Source organism: Mus pahari, unplaced genomic scaffold (assembly GCF_900095145.1).
Source record: "Mus pahari unplaced genomic scaffold, PAHARI_EIJ_v1.1 scaffold_8157_1, whole genome shotgun sequence".
In the NCBI taxonomy this organism is placed as follows: domain Eukaryota; kingdom Metazoa; phylum Chordata; class Mammalia; order Rodentia; family Muridae; genus Mus; species Mus pahari.
In genome coordinates this window covers 45,400-57,732 of record NW_018392175.1, presented here as the reverse complement: position 1 = coordinate 57,732, position 12,333 = coordinate 45,400, and the positions used below count along the sequence as shown (strand labels likewise).

General features: G+C 38.7%; 1 pseudogene; it reads right to left on the bottom strand.

Moving 5' to 3' along the window:
* Window positions 1-3,774: 3,774 nt before the first annotated feature.
* Window positions 3,775-12,333, bottom strand: part of LOC110314862 — a 10,605-nt pseudogene continuing 2,046 nt past the window's right edge.

Sequence of the window (12,333 nt, the reverse complement as noted above, 5' to 3'; positions counted from 1 at the left end):
ACCCTAAGTTTGATTATTTCCTGCTGTCTACTCCTCTTGGGTAAATTTTCTTCTTTTAGTTCTAGAGCTTCTAGGTGTGCTGTCAGGTTGCTAGTGTATGCTCTCTCTAGTTTCTTTTTGGAGGCACTCAGGGCTATGAGTTTTCCTCTTAGGACTGCTTTCATTGTGTCCCATAAGTTTGGGTATGTTGTGGCTTCATTTTCTTTAAACTCTAAAAAGTCTTTAATTTCTTTCTTTATTTCTTCCTTGACCAGCGTATCATTGAGTAGAGTGTTGTACAGTTTCCAAGTGAATGTTGACTTTCTATTATTTATGCTGTTAATGAAGATCAACCATAGTCCATGGTGATCTGATAGTACGATTGGGTTAATTTCAAAATCTTTGTATTTGTTCAGGATTGTTTTGTGACTGATTATATGATCAATTTTGGAGGAGGTACCGTGAGGTTCTGAGAAGAAGTTATATCCTTTTGTTTTACGATAAAATGTTCTGTGGATATCTGTTAAATCCATTTGTTTCATAACTTCTATTAGTGTCCATATGTCTCTATTTAGTTACTGTTCCCAGTACCTGTCCATTGGTGAGAGTGGAGTGTTGAAGTCTCCCACTATTATTGTGTGATGTTCAATGTTCTTTAATGAATGTGGCTGCCCTTGTGTTTGGAGAATAGATATTCAGAATTGAGAGTTCATGTTGGTAGATTTTACCTTTGATGTGTATGAAGTGCCCCTCCTTGTCTTTTTTGATAACTTTGTGTTGGACATCAATTTTATTCGATATTAGAATGGCTACTCCAGCTTGTTTCTTCAGACCATTTGCTTGGAAATTGTTTTACAACCTGTTATGCTGAGATAGTGTCTGTCTTCGTCCCTGAGGTGGGTTTCCTGCAAGCAGCAAAATGTTGGGTCCTGTTTGTGTAGCCAGTCTATTAGTCTATGTCTTTTTATTGTGGAATTGAGTCCACTGATGTTAAGAGAAATTAAAGAAAAGTAATTGTTGCTTCCTGTTATTTTTGTTGTTAAAGTTGGGATTCTGTTCTTGTTGCTGTCTTCTTTTAGGTTTGTTGAAGGATCACTTTTTCTTGGGTGTAGTTTCCATATTTGTATTGGTTTTTCCTTTTATTATTCTTTGAAGGCCTGGATTCGAGGAAAGATATTGTGTGAATTTNGTTTTGTCATGGAATACTTTGGTTTTTCCATCTACGGTAATTGAGCGTTTTCCTGGGTATAGTAGCCTGGGCTGGCATTTGTGTTCTATTAGTGTCTGTGTAATATCTCTCCAGGATCTTCTGACTTTCATAGTCTCTGGTGAGAAGTCTGGTGTAATTCTAATAGGCCTGCCTTTATATGTTACTTGGCCCTTTTCCCTTGCTGCTTTTAATATTCTATCTTTATTTAGTGCATTTGTTGTTCTGATTACTATTTTCATGAGGAATTTCTTTTTTGGTACAGTCTATTTGGAGTTCTTTAGGCTTCTTGTATGTTCATGGGCATCTCTTTCTTTAGGTATGGTGAGTTTTCTTCTATAATTTCGTTGAAGATATTTGATGGCCCTTTAAGTTGATAATCTTTATTCTCATCTAATCCTACTATCCATAGGTTTGGTCTTTTCATTTTGTCCTGGATTTCCTGGATGTTTTGTGTTAGGATCTTTCTGTGTTTTACATTTTCTTTGATTGTTGTGTCCATTTTCTCCTTCTGGACTCTTCTGCACCTGAGATTCTCTCTTCCATCTCTTGTATTCTGTTGCTGATGCTCACTCACATCTATGGCTTTTGATTTCTTCTCTAGGATTTCTATCTCAGGAGTTGTTTTCCTTTGGATTTTCTTCATTGTATCTACTTCCATTTTTAGATCTTGGATGGTTTTGTTCAGTTCCATCACCTGTTTGGTTCTGTTTTCCTGTAGTCCTTTAAGGGATTTTTGTTTTTCCTCTTTAAGGTCTTCTATCTGTTTTACCAGTGTTTTCCTGTAATTCTTTAAGGGATTTTTGTGTTTCCTCTTTAAGGATTTCTACCTCTTTAGCAGTGTTTTCCTGTAGTTCTTTAAGGACTTCTACCTGTTTAGCAGTGTTCTCCTGTATTTCTTTAAGTGAGTTATTAATGCCATTCTTAAAATCTACCACCATCATGAGATATGATTTTAAATCCGAGTCATGCTTTTCGGGTGTGTTGGTGTATCCATGACTAGCTGTGGTGGGCATACTGTGTTCTGATGATTCCCAGTGTTCTTGGTTTCTGTTAATAAGATTCCTACGTTTGCCTTTTGCCATCTGGTAATCTCTGGTGTTAATGTTCTAGCTGTTTCTGTGATCCTCCTGTGATTCTGTTAGCTTCTGTCAGCACTCTTGGGAGTCCAACTCTCACCTGAGTCCCAGTGGTCAGAGCACTCTCTGCAGGCAAGCGCTCCTCTTGCAGAACAGGTGTCCAGAAGTCCGGAGCTCTGATCTATCTCCTGAGTCCTGGGGTCAGAGCCCTCCCAGTATGTAGGCAGACTCTCCTCTGGCAAAGAAGGTGCCCAGGCGTCTGGGTCTCAGCTCCACCTCCTGGCTGAGGATGAAGGCCCAAAGGGACCCTGTCCAAGAAGCTCTGTTGCTTCTGTTGCCCATGTGCCCTCCAGTGATTGTGAGGTCCTGGGTGTGCTAGGTGTCCTGCGGAGTGGAGAGTTCTCTGGGACCCTAGATGCCCTCTGCTGGGTTCATAGGGAAGATGGCGGGGCTGGCCCCGACCGGAATGGATCCCAGCCTCTGGTTGGGTGGTGTTCCTTTGTCCCTATTCCTGCTCTCACAAGACCCCCCTTGATTCTTTGGAGCTGATGTTGCATTCCACTCACTTGTGATCCTGAGATCCTGCGGTGTGGAGAGTCCTCTGGGGTTCTTCACCGGGTTCAGGCAGAAGATGGCGGGGCTGGCCCCAACTAGAATGGATGCCTATTTTTTTTTTTTTGATGCTATCCAGAAACAGCCCTAAAACTTTGGGAGAAATCTTGTGATATGTCACATTAAGGGCTAAGCATGTCCACAGTCCCTTATTCTCTCCACAAGTAACAGTGGGGGATTTCTATGCTAAGAAGATGCTGTGATGTATGGTTATAGATGTAAGATGCTAGAATTTATTTTAATATTTATCTATTTAATGGAGAAAATGTACTGGATTTTCCTCTAAACCGTAAGATCTATCTAGCCCCCCCCTCTCTCCCTCTCTCTCAACACTCTTATTAGCATTTGCTTGCAGTTTGTTGACAGATTTTTGAAAAAATCAGGTTAACTTTTAGTACAACTTTTAGTACAAGTTAAAAATGAAGTTCTTAAACTCTCAACTTGACTGGCTATGAATCAATTTAAAAACTTAAAAGTATATTGAGAATAAAGGATTTAAAACAAAACAAAACAAAACCAAAAAAAAAAAACCAATAAAAAACAAAAATACATTTGTTGTTACCAAAAAGAGACATCTTTAGGTAATAATAATAATAATAATAATTATAATAATGATAATGACCTCATGCTACATAGGTAGTACAAATAGACCAGGTGTATGTGGTTAAGCAGGCACCTAAAGGATTCAGCTCCAATCTTTAATCACTTCTTATTGCTAAAATTTCATAATCATTTCTTCTTGCTAGATGATTAAACCAGAAGATGGTAGAAGTGGTAAGCCTGTATTTACTCAGCTCTGCCTTGGTCACCCTTGGAAGCTGACAATTCTCAGCTTGTGCATCAGACAAAAGCAGTCTCTTCACTATCTTGTGTTTTGAGGTTCTCTTGGTACCTGCATCAGTAATTGAATTTCGCCAATACTGACTGTTGAGGTGGCTGTGGACCTTAGGTCTCATTTCTTTGATTTTCCTTGTCCTCATCATTGTTATTCTCTCTAGACTGTTCTGGAGGAGGGCCCCTGAGAAATCTTGGTCTGTAATCCCTATGCATATTCAGTATCATTGGTCTACCTTGCTCTCTTTACACTCTGGTTGTCAGCACCCTCTATCGCTTCTTCTTGAAAGGGAGGTTTAGAATAATGTGGTTAATGCCCATAGAGCCTCCTTATGTAATAAGGTGGGAATCTTCACCTGTGATAGAGCCAGCAGTGTTTTGTGGGCCTGGCCTTTGAGAGTGCGTTCTGATCCAACGTTCTTTTGTTCACTCTTACTGCTCTGTAGTTTTGCTGGTAATGTCACGGAGGAGCCCTATGACTTAGCATCTATAATGGTCTGCTGTGTATCTACTGCCTTGAACTGGAACTACTCCAGGACCTGTAACATTTTCTGCCTCTGCATCCTTTTCTCCTTCAGCATCTCCTAAACTGTGAAGTAATTCCTGGGGTTATTCTTCTTTAGGTCAGTCTTGTGGAAAAATATATCTTCTTTGGTGTCATTCCTATTGATGAAACGGTATCTATCCCTTACATTGAACCATTCTACTTTTCCCAAAAAAATTTGTTGTGAAGAAGACCTTATCCTTGCAGGAGGGTGCCACTGACGTGAGGCGTATCAGGCTGCCACTACTCACCCAGCTGCCTGTGTAGCCTGACTTGGTTACAGAGACTCTAAGGGTGATGGTGGTGGAAGCAGAGTGGCTGCTGGGCCTCACCAATCATGATTGAGGCAGTGGTGACTAGTACAGGGGGCAAGCGCTGGGGCTCATCCTGTGGGGTGATGGTGAATAGGCTGGCAGTGGTGATGAGGCTCTTATAGCACTCTGGTTCTTTACCTCTTAATAAACAGTCAGATGCATATTTGGTCTCATGAAATAGCCATTACAGCTAATAAAGTGATTGGTTACTCCCCTAACATTGCTGAAATGATTGCACCAGTGAACACATCTTATGAGGCCAGTTGCTGCAGTTTGCAGAGTTACAGCTGGGTGAAATTGGTAATTATTTTTCTTCTCTGGTAGTGTAAGAAATACCTTCTAACATCATGAAAACTAGTCAGTAAAGGTTAAGCTTTCAGGTGAGTATCAGATTGATTTCCTTGTGTTCTGTGACACAATATTATTTTTTAAATGATTCCTTAACATTTTTGGTATTTAACAGTGTGTGCAGGCCTCATGAGTTTGATAATTGTAGAATTTAGTAAGTCTGTAATTTATAGGATGAGATGAAGGACAGAAATACATGTTAGCATGTATAGTAGTTAGGATCAAAATGCATCAAAAGGCTGCAAAATCAGGAAAAACTAATGCTAATAGGGTCTTTTGGGAAATCCAGATGAAGACAGTAGCTTGCTTCAATATCCCTGCTTCTGTTCAGGTTCAATCTTGAGCAACTTACTTAACCCCTCCAAACCTGTCTCCTCACTGCATGCAAACTTGCTCTTGCTCTTCGAATGTACATGGATTTTTCCAGATTTCTACTTTATTTGGATTCTTTTCTCCACATTTAAGGGTGAAAACATCTAAACAAACAAACAAAAACTCAAACCAAACCAAAACAAAAGACCCAAACCCACCAACACTACCACCTACAACAACAAAATGAATTAAAGAATCAGATGAATTCCAGTGTCTTTTTTAGGGAACTCAATCATTGTACTCAGACACCAGAATTTTTTGTATAAATTATAGTGATTCTATGAATCTAACCAACTCTAGGAAATTGTGGAGGACTTTAAAAGAGAATAATAATGAGTTGAGCCTCATTCCTGTGTTGGGCAGTCAATCCATAAATACTATGCTCTAGAGAGAAACATGAGTGAAGCCTAAAGTATCTCCCCCTTAATTGTGTGGAGACTAAAATGATAATCTATATTTGTTCCTATCTCTAACTTGATGTGAAACTAACACCCTTCTACACACACAATATGTGTAGCTCTATCCAACCTTGCCTTACTGACATTATTCCTCTTCCCCTTTCTTCACATATATCTTCACATTCTTAGAAATCACCTCAGAAAATGATCTCATACCCTTTATCCATAATTATGAATATATTCTGGCGTATCTACTTATCCTTTGCTGACTTGTCTTCTTCAATATTCTTGACATCACAATGTATTCCACTCCTAAATTTCTCTAGGTGATAAGTCCTGAATCTCTGGCTAGACATCTCACATCTACCAGGGTCTCCAGATCCCATGAAGAGTAGGAATAGAGAGTCAGATTTCCATATTTGAAAGCTGTGTGAGAGCAAGTTCAAAATTGCACCAGCAATGACTCCATCTGTGGATGTCGTTTCAAAACCATTGGAAATAATATTTTTCAGTGTTGAGAGCAGAACCCAGAGCTTCAAACATGTAAGCAGGTGTTCTAACACCAGTAACCCCAGTGTACACATCATCTAACATTAGGGGCTTTCATTTCTCCCAACATACAATGTTCTAAAATAGAATACTCTTCACTTAATCAAAGTTGACTGCATCATCTCTATACATTGCAAGTATATACTAGGATAGGATTGTCCCAAATGAGATTTCATCAGAAATCCAGTCTTCAAGGACCTAGGATGGTACTGAGCACATAAATCTAATGTTCATTAGATGCTTCTTTAATATATAACATTTGTGATGTATCAAATTTTGTTTCTAGGAATTAGGCATAAAGAATCCCCCATATGCAAATCTGTGTAACCAAGAAAGAAATAAGGCAATAATTGGGGACCTTTTATACCTATTATGTGACAGTGACTGATTCCGGGGTAGTGAAGGATAGGTTTTTCCCTGTGTAGCATGTACTGACTCGTAACTGAATGCAGTGAGATGGATAAGCCTAGACATATTTCCAGTGGAGTAGAGCAGGTGATAGTTTGCAGAGTGGTTTAGTGGTTTGTTCTCTCTTCCCTTTATCTGTCTCTCTGTCTCTCTCTGTCTCTGTCTCTGTCTCCATCTCTGTCTCTTCTCTCTACCCCATGGAAGTTCAGAAAAAATATGTTAAATCATAGAACAGCACTGTTTGCAATGTTCATATTTGCGCAAGAGAAGGGTAGAACACTTCAGTAGAGAAAATGACTAATAGAATGGGACTCAAATAGTTTCAGGACAACAGATAACAACATACTTTAGATTTACTTCTTGCTCAATGAAATACAGGTATCTAACGTATACATCACATAGTGCTAACCAGTCATAACAGAGTGTTTGACACCGATCATGAAAAATTGTAGCAGAGTGTTTGTTACTCAGTGAGAGCAGTACTAATAAAGTGCTCCACAAGTGGTTGGAACAATGCTTACAGAATAGAATAAATTGAGGGCAATGGTGATGCAGTGTTTGCAATGAGGTTAAAAAAATTAACCAACTTAGCACAGTATAATTACCATGCTTTGGTGGCTACAGAGATGTGTCAACAGTGAAAGTACTGGCTGCTTTTTCGAAGGACCTAAGTTGGGTTCTCAGCACCCACATTGGGCAGCTCAGAACTATCCCTAACTCCATCTCCAGGGGATACAATGCCTTCTTCTGACCTCTTCAGGTACCTAAATCTAGGTATCATGCACTTGGCCAGGAAACCACATGCATACCTCTAAAAGAAAATACAAATGAATCTCACCAAAACCTTCAGACAGACAGGCACACAGACAGGCACACAGACAGGCACACAGACAGACAGACAGACAGACAGACAGACAGACAGACAGACAGAAAGACAGAAAGACAGAAAAGGGGCTTCAGAGGGTGTTTATCATAGAGTAAGAATACTGACACTAACTCTTCACTGTGGGAAAATTTTCTTTTATTTGATATTTAGTATATCAGAGTTGTTTCCATGATTCTGAATGATCATCAAATTCTTCTTACGAGCTTTTCTCTGTTTGGGGATGAGAAATGGAGAGTGAAGAAAAAGAATTGCCTGAAAATCCCTACCACTTATCATGCAGTCATCAACTCACTCTTCTCCCCAGAAAAGCTTCAGATCCTGTGTCCCAAGCAAATCCTTTACACATGTCATAGTGACTGCCTAATCTAGCCTTTATGTGGCCTGCACATTGATAGATGACCCGAGGTTTGGGAAGCTAGAGGACTACACTTAGGAAGGACCCTTATATAAAAGACAAGAGTAGAGCACGCATGGGATGTTTCATTAAGCCTGAATATTGTACCTCAAAGGATTAGACTATGTTAATTTTTTGGGGAAAAAAGGACTATACCATAGCAAGGATGCTCCTTTTGAAGGATGTAGCAAAGGTGTCAAGGGTTCACTTACAGGTTAGTAATTTTCTTCATCATCATTGCTCACATCAAAAATTAGGATATGCTTTCTTTTCTGAAATCTTTCTTTTTTCTGGAACTCTCATGACTCCACTCAGGTCCTGGTGTGAGGAATGGTTTCAAAGTGAGAATTAGTTCTGGAGAGAAGAGTCCATCCCCATTTTACCAGATGAGCAGAAAACTGATCCCACTCACAGGGCTATGGCCCTTCTATATGCTCTAGTCTGATGTCTTCTGGATCAAAAAGCTTTAATCAATACTGTCCAAAGGCCATTTCAGTTATGAACACTTGCCTTTCCATGGTCAGGTTCAGGTAATTTTCCATCTCACTGCTCACTAGAACATCCTCCTGTCTGTATTTCATAGTTCAGGTTTTCATACAGAGATAATCATGTGAGCAACTACCAGGGTGTGAGAAAATTTGGATTCAGAGGAATGATTCCAAGAGTTTATGAACAGTGACTCTTTAATTGCAGCCTTTGGGCTAAGGATTTGAAACTCAGAGCATGTAGAAGACTTGCCTTGTGCCACATGGCTTATACATGGAGTACAAGTCAAAGCATGATTATGAGATCTTATTCTACCCTAGAAGATAGGGCTGGCAGCTTTTTATATCCTGTATTTGTGCAGAGCCCATGCCACATACACAGACCACACTACAGAACAAAACCAGGAAGGCTAGTTGGTGTTTCCCTATTGATTTTTCTCACCTGTTGCCATCTCTCTGTATCTCTGAAATATACTTGCTTTTGCTTGGGTATGCAGGCATCTCTGAGCCCTTCCTGAGCCATGTGCACCTGGCACTCTCTTTCTGCAATTTCCTTTCCATGTGGCCTCCTTCTGAATCTTTCAAATATTAAGGGAACATGCAAAATATATCAATGGCATTTCTTCAGTGAAAAATACCTAATTAATTTTTCCAAAGTTTTTTTTTTTAAGCAACAAAAGTAATTTGGACATTTCCAAAGATGCATATGTTGTGAAAACATTCACTCTCCATTACTCTCTCTTGAGTGTCTTCTACTGACATTGATGCCCTACCACATCTGAACCACTTTGATCTCTTTAATGTTGGAAAACCCAATGAATTTAATTAGGGTTACTCATCAGAAATGTCTGGTAAAATTTACCAGTAGCAAGAGACAAAAATAAATAATATATATCTCACTCATCAAGTAAATCATTAACAGTACACAACTCTTATTTTTTTTTTTTAAAAAGAAAATATGGAAAAGTGTTGTTTATTGACCCATATAAAAATTGAACATTGCAATGGTACAGGCCAATATTAAGCAAAATCAAGTAAAACTACTAACATAGTAATAACATTTGCTATTTACAGAGGATTTTTAATTTTTAAGGCAAAAAACCCAAATAACTGAGTTTTTAAATGTGTAAGATATATGAACAAGCAGTTACTAAATAGCAAGTTCACAATGTTAACACAGTAAAGCTAGAGCTTACTGGTAGTCTGTGATGTGTAATTTAAAGCAATTATGAGACGTGACTTAACACCCATTTGGCACCTGTTGCTGGATGGAATTCAAGGGCAAAGGCATGCNCATGCACTGCTGATGGTATGTGCAGAGCTATATTCTCTCTGGGAAAGTAATTTGGCAACATCTGTTCAGAAATGAAAAATGCATAATCCTTTTACCTAGCAATCACCGTCTTGAGAATCCTACTACTGTGAAGAATGTCACAGGCAAATGATGGTGTTTATGGCTTTAAGAAGNATAAAGCTTTAATGCAAGTCCTAATGGAGCCAGCTGAATTCAACCATTTATTAAGATCTGCACAGTTGGCCCACAGATGTCATAATATAAGTATCACCTATTATGTATACAGTACAAACTGTGTAGAGAGCTTCCTTGTGGGGAATACATTGATGTTTATTGCAGTGTTACTTGCAATGGCAGAAAACTCGAAAGTCAACTCTTTTTTCTCTCTTAGAAACCATTAAATTGTCTATAAGTTGTTTGTAACAATGGAGCCTGGCCTGCATCTCTTTCCATGTCAGAGTGTTGATGTTCAGGCCTCCTTCATGTATTTTATTAATGTGCTTCCTCCTCACATCTGGGAGGTTATTTCATTGTTGTGCCTAAATACAGAGAAATACAAAAGCTTAGAATGAACTAAATAAAACACATTTCCCAGAACTAAAATGTTCTTTATCTTTTTATCCAGAAAAATATTAAGGAAAAGTTAAAGGATGTTCATATAACTGAGAGTGTGGAATAATAATAAAATTAAATGCTTTCTTTTATGATACTTTTAAAATTTAATTCTTAACAGTTTCCTTGCTGGCCACCAACTCAAAGATCTATTAAAACCCTCTAGAAAAGATTAATTTCTGCAACAGTCTAAGCTTTCACACCACAAACAGGTGCCTCTGAGGGTTCTACTTGGCTAGGACCATGAATCAGAGAGTTCAAATGTGTGGAGAATATTTTGAACACAGTGGGTGGTGTTTACAGTGAAATCCCTATCATCTCCAGTCATTTCAGAGACCCATTCATAGAGGCCAGCTCTTGCTTCCTTCTTGGAAAAATAGGTGTTAGAAGGGAAGTATGAGGCTCATTTGTGGGAGAATACCCAAAGAAGGCCTCCTATGATTCTTAGACACCAATTAAGACATGAATTCATAGTCTGTGCTTGGCTATGAATTATAAACTCAGTGGAACTGCTGCTCAGGCCAATACTTTAGCATGTTTAGGCACAAGGGCCTCATCTTTAATATAAGCAATAAATCAATAATACTTATTATTTGAAGAAATCAATTGTGATAGCTTTTTAAGGTTCCAAGAAGTTAACTGGTATTAGTTCATTAAAATAATATTAGAAAACAGCAGGATTCAGATCACTGTCCACGGTACTGAATATTGAAGCCAGGACATTGATCACAACTAGGCAAGTACTCTACAACTGGGGAGTGATGAAGAGCCTGCAATAATGTGACAACTGAAGATGTTTACTTCTCAGAATCATTATCATACTATAGATCCTACATCAAGCATTGTGAAGAAGAGAGCAGCAAGTCTGTAGAGGTATTCTGAGTGGTCGAATGCTTACCTGTCATGCGTCAAGCTCTGTGACTTATGCTCTGCATCACAAAGTAGAAATAAAGAAAGGAAGAAACTACAAAGGAGGAAGATAGTAATAAGGAGAAAGAATAGAAAATAAAAAAATACAGAGGAAAGAAAAGAAAACAAAGAGGTGAACAGAGAACGGGTGTGGGAGTTAAGCATTTCACATCCTCCATCCTCACCCATGTGAATATAAACTGAGGTACCAATGTGGTCAAGTCCTAGGGAAATAGGAGATACTCACCTTTAGGCCTTTTGTGTGTGCCATGCCAAATGTCCACTTAGAATGTTCACCTATAAGAGGGTGACAAGTTAGAAGGTGTTTCTTTTTAGCCAATATTTCTCAAGATCAGGCCCACGAATGCTGGAATGAATGGTTACATCCATCTCACAGAGGAGAAGTGGAGCATGGCTTCTCATGCTCTTTACTAATGTACTATATCTAATTAGAGATGTAGAATAATGAAGATAATTTCACTTGAAATGTGTGAATCTTCAGTTGTTAATTATGAGAAAGGACTGAACGAAACCAGGTGTCTTAAATTACTGATCATACTGTTATAACATGACAAGTGGTCAGGTTTGGAAGAGGTTTCCTACTTGAAGTTGAAAAGGACAGTGAAAAATAAAAGTAAAAACCATTGGCAATAAGACTCTGTAAACACTACCTGTATGAAACAACTGTCAAAGTAAAATGTCTCTAACTCTTTTAAACTTGTGAGGAAGTGTGGGTGTTTTAAACTAGTGCTACTGGTTTCTACACAGTGGAATAATTCTCCTTTGTTATCAAAACGTGTGCATGAATACCACGCCTGGCCCTTGAGGTAACTTATAGTACTATACAAAATTGTATATCTGGACTGCTTTCCTGAGGAGTATAGTTCTGTTGGGACACAGGACATTCTGACTCTCTTTGGAAGTTTTATATTAGAGCAGAAGAGCAAATGAATATATCTTGTCTTCTGTCTCATTATTATACACATTCTTCATATGTTCAAAGACAAAGACTCTTGAACCATTCACATTTTTATCCTGTGCAGGGTCTATTCCCTGACACTCAAATGAGCTAGATTTCTCCTCTCCTCTCCTCTCCTCTCCTCTCCTCT